General features: G+C 41.0%; 1 long non-coding RNA gene across 1 annotated transcript; it reads right to left on the bottom strand.

The window, feature by feature from the left end:
• Nucleotides 1–221: 221 nt before the first annotated feature.
• LOC113011272 (uncharacterized) lies at nucleotides 222–3830 on the bottom strand. Its single transcript, XR_013906488.1, has 3 exons — nucleotides 3719–3830; nucleotides 2306–2395; nucleotides 222–704 (listed from the first exon to the last, which is right to left on the bottom strand). It is a non-coding gene; the product is annotated as an uncharacterized LOC113011272 (long non-coding RNA).
• Between the last annotated feature and the right edge of the window lie 4480 nt (nucleotides 3831–8310).

Here is an 8310-nt window from a genome sequence, read left to right as displayed (position 1 = left end):
GTCTGCTGGTACGGGATCGGATGCTGCAGAACCTCCTTCCTGATGGAAGCAGTCTGAACAGTTTATGGCTGGGGTGAGCCACTTTGCACACTGGCTCAACAGAGGATGTCTAGGCATGGTGTGAGTTGTGTGTGTTGCTAAAGAAGTGTGTGTGTTGCTAAAGAAGTGTCTGTAGACATTGATCCCTGCTTGGAAAGGACAGTCTTGAGCCTTTTATGTCATTCAGGCATTTGGTTTATTTATTTATTTTTTTAAAGAAAAATGTGTTGCATCTTTGTTATAATTTTGTATTCTGGTCTGAGGTGCTGGGGGGACCAGTTAGAGACCAACAGCTGGACATCGGTGGTTGGACTGGTGGACTACTTCAGTGAAGAGTAGACGACGTCTGGCTCTGGTTTAAAGTCTGAACACAAACACACACAGTTCAAACAACAGGAAACATGATTACAAGCTTTGTAGTTCAATCAAGACCTCCAATCTCCACCTCTCTGCATCACACTGGACTGAGTTCTGAGCTTGAGTGAGGATGTGGTTTGATCAGCTTAGCTTAGCATGATGGATGAAAACAGCATGAGCAGCTAGCTTGTCTCTGTGCAAAGACAAAGAGCAGCTGTACCTGTTCTGTCATCTTGTTGTGATGGTTGTTTATCCATAACCGATGTCTTCAGTTCTCACTGCTAAGTAGACCACAGCCGAATAAATGTCTAAAAAAAAAACAAAACTTCAACAAACTGCAACTACACCAGTGCAGGTAAACATGGCAAAACATTTTTACTGTTTCTAATGTTCCATCACGAAACTACATGATGTGCCAGCCATTGCAAAAGTCAGGTTTTAGTGAAACCAGATTAATTTGAATCTATTTGACTGTTTTTGTGACTTCTCAGTGGAGTTTTTAGATTTTAGATTTTGTCTGTGTTGGACAGAGTACATCTTTCTTTCTGTACATCACATGTTACAGTAACCTGAGAACTGTGATGGATCATGAACAGGAGGAGCTACATGCCACCGATGTTCTGCTTTAAAAACCACAGCATCTTTGTACAGTTTTTTTTTCTCATCTTAACACCTCTGCTGTGAAACACTGAGTGACCACAAAGAACTGTGGGGTGTTTCTGAGAAAGATGCAGGTGGACGACCACAAAGCTGCCATCTTTTTCCACTGCAGACTGACACTCTTCACCACAGAGCACAAAGCAAATACGTTCTCACAGCATGAACACTTTTATTAGACAAAACAGTAAAAACTGTGGCGAGAACATTCATGTGTTAGATGAACTGTAATCAACAACAGGAAGTTGCTGCTGATGGTTTTACATGAAGAACTTCAAAATAATAAACGATTGTGAACTTTTTAAAAAGACATCGTGTCCATTCATGTTTCTTTTATTTCTCATAGTGAAAATAAATTCATGAGCACCAAAAACCAGACAGCAGATACATGTCAGACTAATCAGAGCTTCTCTAAGCTCCTACTTTTCAATTACAACACTGATAATGTTCTTAGTTCACAACACACCTGACATCTGGACCCATGGCTGAGTCATTAGTTAAAATAAAATCAAAGCGTCCCTAAAGAAAAATGCTGATCTGTCACATTTGAACCAAATTTCTATTAAATTTTTGACACAATTAAATAAATATTTGTTTCAGCTGTTGACTGACTCTTTTTGGGGCATGGGAATCATAATGTTTTTTATTACAAATTTCCATTCAAGATTCAATTCTCCTTGAGATGTCTTTATTGCTTTACAAGTTTTTTAAATCTCCCTTTTTTTTTAAGTATTGCTGTTGAAAACGTGCTTTACGAAAGTGCGGAGTCAAGGAGGCCATTTACGTGAAAAGGGAAAGACCATCTCTGAATCGAGGAGGGGGCCTAGGGGAAAATCTTTCACCATCTTACAATGCTGTGATGGCAGCCATTCCCCAACTCTCTGTGAATGGTGATAATGGCCATTAATCAATTATTATTGATCAGTGGCTGTGACAATTTGCATATTAATGATCAAGGAACTGACCTCCCAGCCCATTGTTCCTTCTGTGGGCTGGTTTCAGTCAATATGCAAATGTACTGTTTGTAAGATTGAAACCTGCAGTCAGCTGAGACTGAAGGAGTCACCTGGATGAGTGACGAAACGTTTCTCCCACTGAAAACATTTTGTCCAGATGAGCAGAATCAACTTTTGGGGATTGCTTGTCAAAATTCTTTCCATAAATATATTTACTAAGAATATTTAAAGAATATTAAAGAACTCACGTGCGATGGTGATGAACTTCATAAAGAACAAAATAATAATAACACTACCTCGTCTTTCTTTGACAGATTGTTGTTGATAAACTGATATCTTGATGATGAGATGAGTGAGGAGGTCATCTTCTCCACTTTCTCCTCGATCTGCTGAAACAATGAAAAACAATTCAGTAATATAATTTAAATCTTTAAACAGGGTTTTGACCCCCAAAAATCTCATAATTGTGCTATCTAACCAGATACTTACTCTCATTTTTGTTACTGTGAGATCATTTTATTATCTTGTGCCGTGTTATACCCCTAATTAAAGATTGTGAAATTATTATGTAGTTTTAGTTTGCATTATTCTCCTGACTTAGAAAAAGGTGATAACTATTACATTTATTAAACTGATTTGTATTATTATTGTATTGATTTGTATTACATTAGACTGCTGATTTATTGTAAATGGATGATATTGTTTTATGATGCATTATACTGCTGAGGTATAAGAAATACTGTTTTCAGAGAATCATGGCCTTTTTTGACTGATTAGAAAAGAACAGAACACAGGAAGCCAAGGTCATAACTTAGGCTCACTGAGAGAGAGAAAGAATGTGGATGCTTAGGTATTATGACTTTGGAGGGGGGCTGAAGCTATAAGAATGTGAGAAACGCTCAGACACTTTGAGAGCAGGCGGACACCCTCCCGTGCTCTCCCCTCCGGATGGTTTATGCTCAAAAGTGTTGTATGGAATAATAAGAATTGTATGGAATAAAGAGATTGTTGATTGAGCATTTATACACCGAGTGTTGTCCTTCCTTCAGCCCAAAGATCAAAAGAACTGAGAATTTAACATTACCTTGGCCTCCAGTGACACTGTGAGAAATCGTATAGTCATTTTTAACCAGGTTGTGTCCATCAATATTAATTTAAATTTCTTCCATTTCCATTTCCTCTCACAGTGATGGTGACATGCACTGAGTGTTTCCTTCTCCTTCACCTTTTTTTTTCCCCACTCGCTAAGTGTTTATATATTTCTCTACATTTAATTATTAGCCATTATTAGATTATTATTTGTCCTGTCTTCCTCCCCTCAAACCAATCACATGAGTCTCCCTGAGCCTTGTTTTGCTGCTTTTTGACTGTCACTAAAGCTCTGGTTCATGGGGGGGTTATATGATTGTTGGGGTTGGATTTTTTGTCTTTATTTCTTTTTTTTTTTTTTAACTATACAGCTTTTACCAAACAATAGAAAACACCTTGAGGCAACTGGTTTTGCAATTGAACTCAAATGAATTGAATAAATTTAAGAAACTAGTCAGTGTAAACATAATGCCTGTGGACTTCTGCTGAAATGTAAAAAATGAACAATAATAAAAATTAAATATGTAAACAAATTTGTTACTGTGATCATAATAAACGTTAATAAACTTTATTCTACTAAATAAACGCATACATGAAATATCAGGAAGTCTGAGTCTCACCTTCAGGTCTTGTGTGAACACATCGTCTCACCAGCAGAACCAGTAACACCAGTAGAACCAAAATACAGATTGATCCAACACATGACAACACAGAGAGAACAGCAGGAGAGGTGGATATAGGTGGAGGTGTGGTGGTTTGTTCCCCTAAAATAAAGCAAACACAGTCATTAAGTTGTCGTCACATTGTGAATGTTGAAAGCTGCAGAAACACAGACAGGTGAGTGTGTCACCTGTGACAGTGATCCAGCTGGATGGAGACTCTCCATGACCGCTGATGTCACACTTGTAGAGGCCTTCATCAGACCTGGAAACATGCTGGATGGTCATGTGACCTGTAGGCTGCTTCCTGATGAGGGAGCCATCTTTATAGAAAGCAGCTGGGAGGTTGGAGGGAGTGGTCTTTGTTTTACAGAGCAGAGTGACGTCATCTCCCTCCATCACAGGGAGGACAGGACTCTGCAGGATCACTGATCCACCTCAACACAGAGACAAACTACAGCATTTCATCCATTTACACACAGCTTCATCAACACTAACTCCACACACTCAGCTTACCAGCGACTGTCAGGTTAACCATGTTACTGATGGGACCCTCTCTGGACTCACACCAGTAAACTCCACTGTCCCATGTGGTGCTGTAGCTGATGCTACAGGAGGAACCAGTTGGTTTTCCCCACCCATCTGTACACTGACTCCTGTGTTGTTTGCTTGTGTTTCTCCTCAGAGTCCATCCAGCAGAGCTGTCGTCCTCCTCACAGCTCAGAGACACAAAGTCACCTTTAAATAATTGAGAGCTGTTGCGACTCACAGTTAGACGAGCTGTGAGGGTCAAAATGAAAAATTGATCATTTCTTGTGTAGACTTTCACCTGCCATTTGAGGGCATCCATATTCAAGTTGGATTAAGGGTTTACGAGTTTCAGCTACCTAACGTCTGCCACCGTCTTTATTGAGTGACCAAAAAATTAACTAGACAATGATTTATTTATTCATTTCATGGGTAGGTATTGCAATTCCATTATGTCATTATCAGTTAAGTTATTATCAGTTAAGATATGAGGCCTTGAGTTGATTTGAGTTGTTGTGCTTGCATTTAGAAGATTTTGCTGTGGGCCAACAACATGCAGTTAAAGCGGCTCTCAATGCAGGTGAATCAAGACACCCTTAAGCTGCAGAAGGAAAAAACATAAAAACATCTGAAAAATTGCCTTCGTGAACTAGGCAATGCGAAAAGACCTGGATATCCATGGAAGACAACAGTGGTGAATGGCCGCATAATTTCAGTACTGATGAGAAACAATCCTTAGTAGCCAATTGAGGGAACAATGCATTTTCTACCATTCTCTTTATGTCTACCATTACAACTAAACTGCATGAAAGTAAATCCACAGGGTTCACTGAAAGGTGCAAGCCACTCATGAGCCTCAAGTATAGGAAGACTAGATTCAACTTTAGTAAATTAAAAAAAAATCATCTAAAAAAAGTTGTAAAAACGTACTTTAGACTGATGAAACCAAGATCAACCTCTACCACAATGATCCAAAGCGTAGTGTGATGGCTTGGGAGTGCATGGGTGACAGTGGCACTGGGAAACTAGTGTTTATTGATGATGTGACACAGGATTTACATTTATGGACCTCCTTATCCTTCATTTCATCAGTTTTATATGTGAGATCCATTGTGAAGCATGAACCCAATCAGGTCATATCAGTGAGCATTTCTCAGGTTTAAACTGTGACAGAAGAAGGTTACTGACCTTGGTTTGTTGTGCAGCTCAGCAGTGAGATCAGAACTAAAGAGAAATGACACTCAGGTTGGTTTGAGGTGAACATAAAGAACAACTCAACACAAACAGCTGACAAACAAAGAAATGACATTGACACAGTGTTTTGAATTTTATTTTTGGATTTATGAGGTAGCTCACATTCTAGTGTTTTATTATTTAGTCATGAGTTTGAGTGCTTCTGAGTTTTGTGTCTATGTTTGCAGATCTTAGTTCCTTGTTTGCTGATGTTAATCTGAGTCTGGTCTCTGTGTTAAGTCAGTCTTGTCTCTTGTGTTAGTGTTTATTTCTTCATGCTTGTGTCTTATTGTGTTCAGTTTTTTCTTCCTCTTGTCTAGTAACTTAGCTTTGGTTCACCTGTGCCTCATTTTCATCAGCTTTTATTTTTATTTAAGCCCTCAGTTTTCTTCAGTTCCTGGTCACCTACAATCTGTGTGCTCTCCTGCTTGTCTGTTAGGCAGTCCATGTTAGTTTTTTTTCTCTCCCCAGTCAGCTAGTGCCAAAATTCCAATGATTATATTTTGTTTAAAGAAAACATTTTCACATTTTCACATGAGTCTTTCTGCCCACTTCTGGATTTGGCTCACACTTTGCCTGTGTCACAAACACACTAACCACTGCACCTCTCTGCTACCTGTGCTGTTAAAACTAATTTAAATAACATTTTTATACTGTTTTAATCAACATTTCTGGAGGAACTTACTGACATAAGTATTTACAGAGTGTGGACTCAGCTTTTACTGTGATCATTATGTACATGCTGAGTATATACTTTACAAATTATCTACTACTTAAACGTATTCAAACAGTTTGGCATCTCCATCTGCTATCCCAATTTTTATCTAAAAAGCAGCTCTTACTGTGGTCACTCATGTACACTGACTACTCCAAGTATATACAAATATTCACTATAATAACCCAGTGAAGTCATGTGTCCAGCTGTGTTGATATAATGAGTGAATGATTTGATCTTTTCACTGCCTGCTGTGTTTCCTCGACTCCTGAGCAAAGATAAAGAGTCAGTTCAGACCTGCAGTTGGTCCTCGTGGTGTTTTGAACTTGAATTCAGCCTGATTTGTTTTTCATGTCTTCTCCTCCATCATCAGTTATCAGGAGAGTCAAAGTACAAGAATTCAAACAAACACAGAGATTCTACTTACAGAGCAGACACAGCACAGATGTTTCCTTCATCGTCCTTCTCACTCATTTGAGCTTTTTTCATTTCTGTCACTGACACCAAAGTAAAGCCCGCCCTCTTCCTCTGAGCACCAGCTTTTCTACTGATTCAAAGAAAGTGGTGGGGGGCTCACTTTTTTCTTTGTGATATGATGTTGCTTGAAAAAATTATTTTGAAATCTAACTACAATCACACTATAATCCCTTTAAAAAAATTAACTATTGTTTTAATATGATCCAGTATTTTCTATAAACATCTTTATATAAAAATCTAAGGAATAAGATGTCCTCTGTTCTCAGTGATCTGTAGATTGGTTGATAATAAGATCCATTTCCATGTAGTGGACGTCCCCCTCAATGAGAGAGGCTGAAACACAGGAATCCAACCAGGGACACTGCTGTTATGGAGCTGAACTGGAGCCATTCAGACACCGAGGCCCTCTGAAAATATTTTAATTACAGGTGTCCAAAGACACACTGGATTACTTTTTTACAGATGTGTAATGTCTCCCCGCAACTGTTAGCAGCACTTCAAATGAGTCATAATGCGCAAAGGGGCACAATTTGTCATGGCTATATCGAGACTCTCTCTGCACTCCATTATATATTCCATATGTATAGGGGTAACTCTGTAAAGCACCCCGTGAGGAAACAGTGCAACCGAACCCAGAGTCAATGTATCAACGAACTATTTACAAATGTACGTATATGCCAGACGCAAGGCCAAGTCGGGGAGGTGGAGGCATCAGTCCGCAAGACTGGCCTGAACCGGCCCTGCAAGACGCAAATACTGCAACCGATCGGATGCTTTCGGTCAGCCTGCAATACGCCAGGCAGACCAGGGAACGACAGTTACCACCGATGGGCACCCAGCACCCGCTTCCCAAAGAGGGGCTGGCTGCCACGTTCAAGTGGTAAAACCACGTAAAAAAGTGGTGGCTGAGGACCACATGGCGACCACACAAAATGCGGAGAGGGAGGCATCTGTCCACAAGGTCCAACAAGTGGCCACCCCACGTGTTGAGTGTGCTCGCACACCCGAGGGGAGAGGGATTGCTGCCAAGGAGTAAGCCTGGCGGATGGCCTCTACAGCCCAACGGGACAACTAGGACTTGGACAGGGGCCTGCCCAGGATCCTGGGATGGAACGAGACAAACAGTTGGTCCGTGGTCCGAATTGGCTGAGTACGTGCACTGAGCGCCAGTGCTTGTAGAGGGCACGGGGCCCAGAGACGCTGCGCCTCCTCCCAGTCCAAACCTTCTGTGGGAGATGACCGCAGCTCAACTGACTGGGGAAGGTGGAAATCTGAGAGGACTTATGGCAAGAAGGTAGGGTTTGGCCAGAGGACCACCCCCTGACCCTCTGGCATCCACCTGCAGCATTCACCATGGACCGACAGCGGAGCTCACTAATTTTTCTGGCGATGAAAAAAGGCGGTCTTGAGCGGCAGCTACTTCAACTCTGCTTTTTCCAGAGGCTCGAAGGGAGGGCGCTGGAGGGCATGAAGGACCAGGTCCAGATCCCGGGGGGAATGGGGACCCTGGCATACGATCTGGGCACCCCTCAAGAACTACGAAATCAAAGCAGTGTCGGTGTCACTGAGTGCTGAGCGACCAAGACAAATAGCCTTAATC

The sequence above is a fragment of the Astatotilapia calliptera genome, chromosome 3, assembly GCF_964374335.1.
Source record: "Astatotilapia calliptera chromosome 3, fAstCal68.1, whole genome shotgun sequence".
Taxonomy (NCBI): Eukaryota; Metazoa; Chordata; class Actinopteri; order Cichliformes; family Cichlidae; genus Astatotilapia; species Astatotilapia calliptera.
Note: the sequence above shows the minus strand (reverse complement) of the source record. Positions and strands in the feature narration are given on the sequence as shown.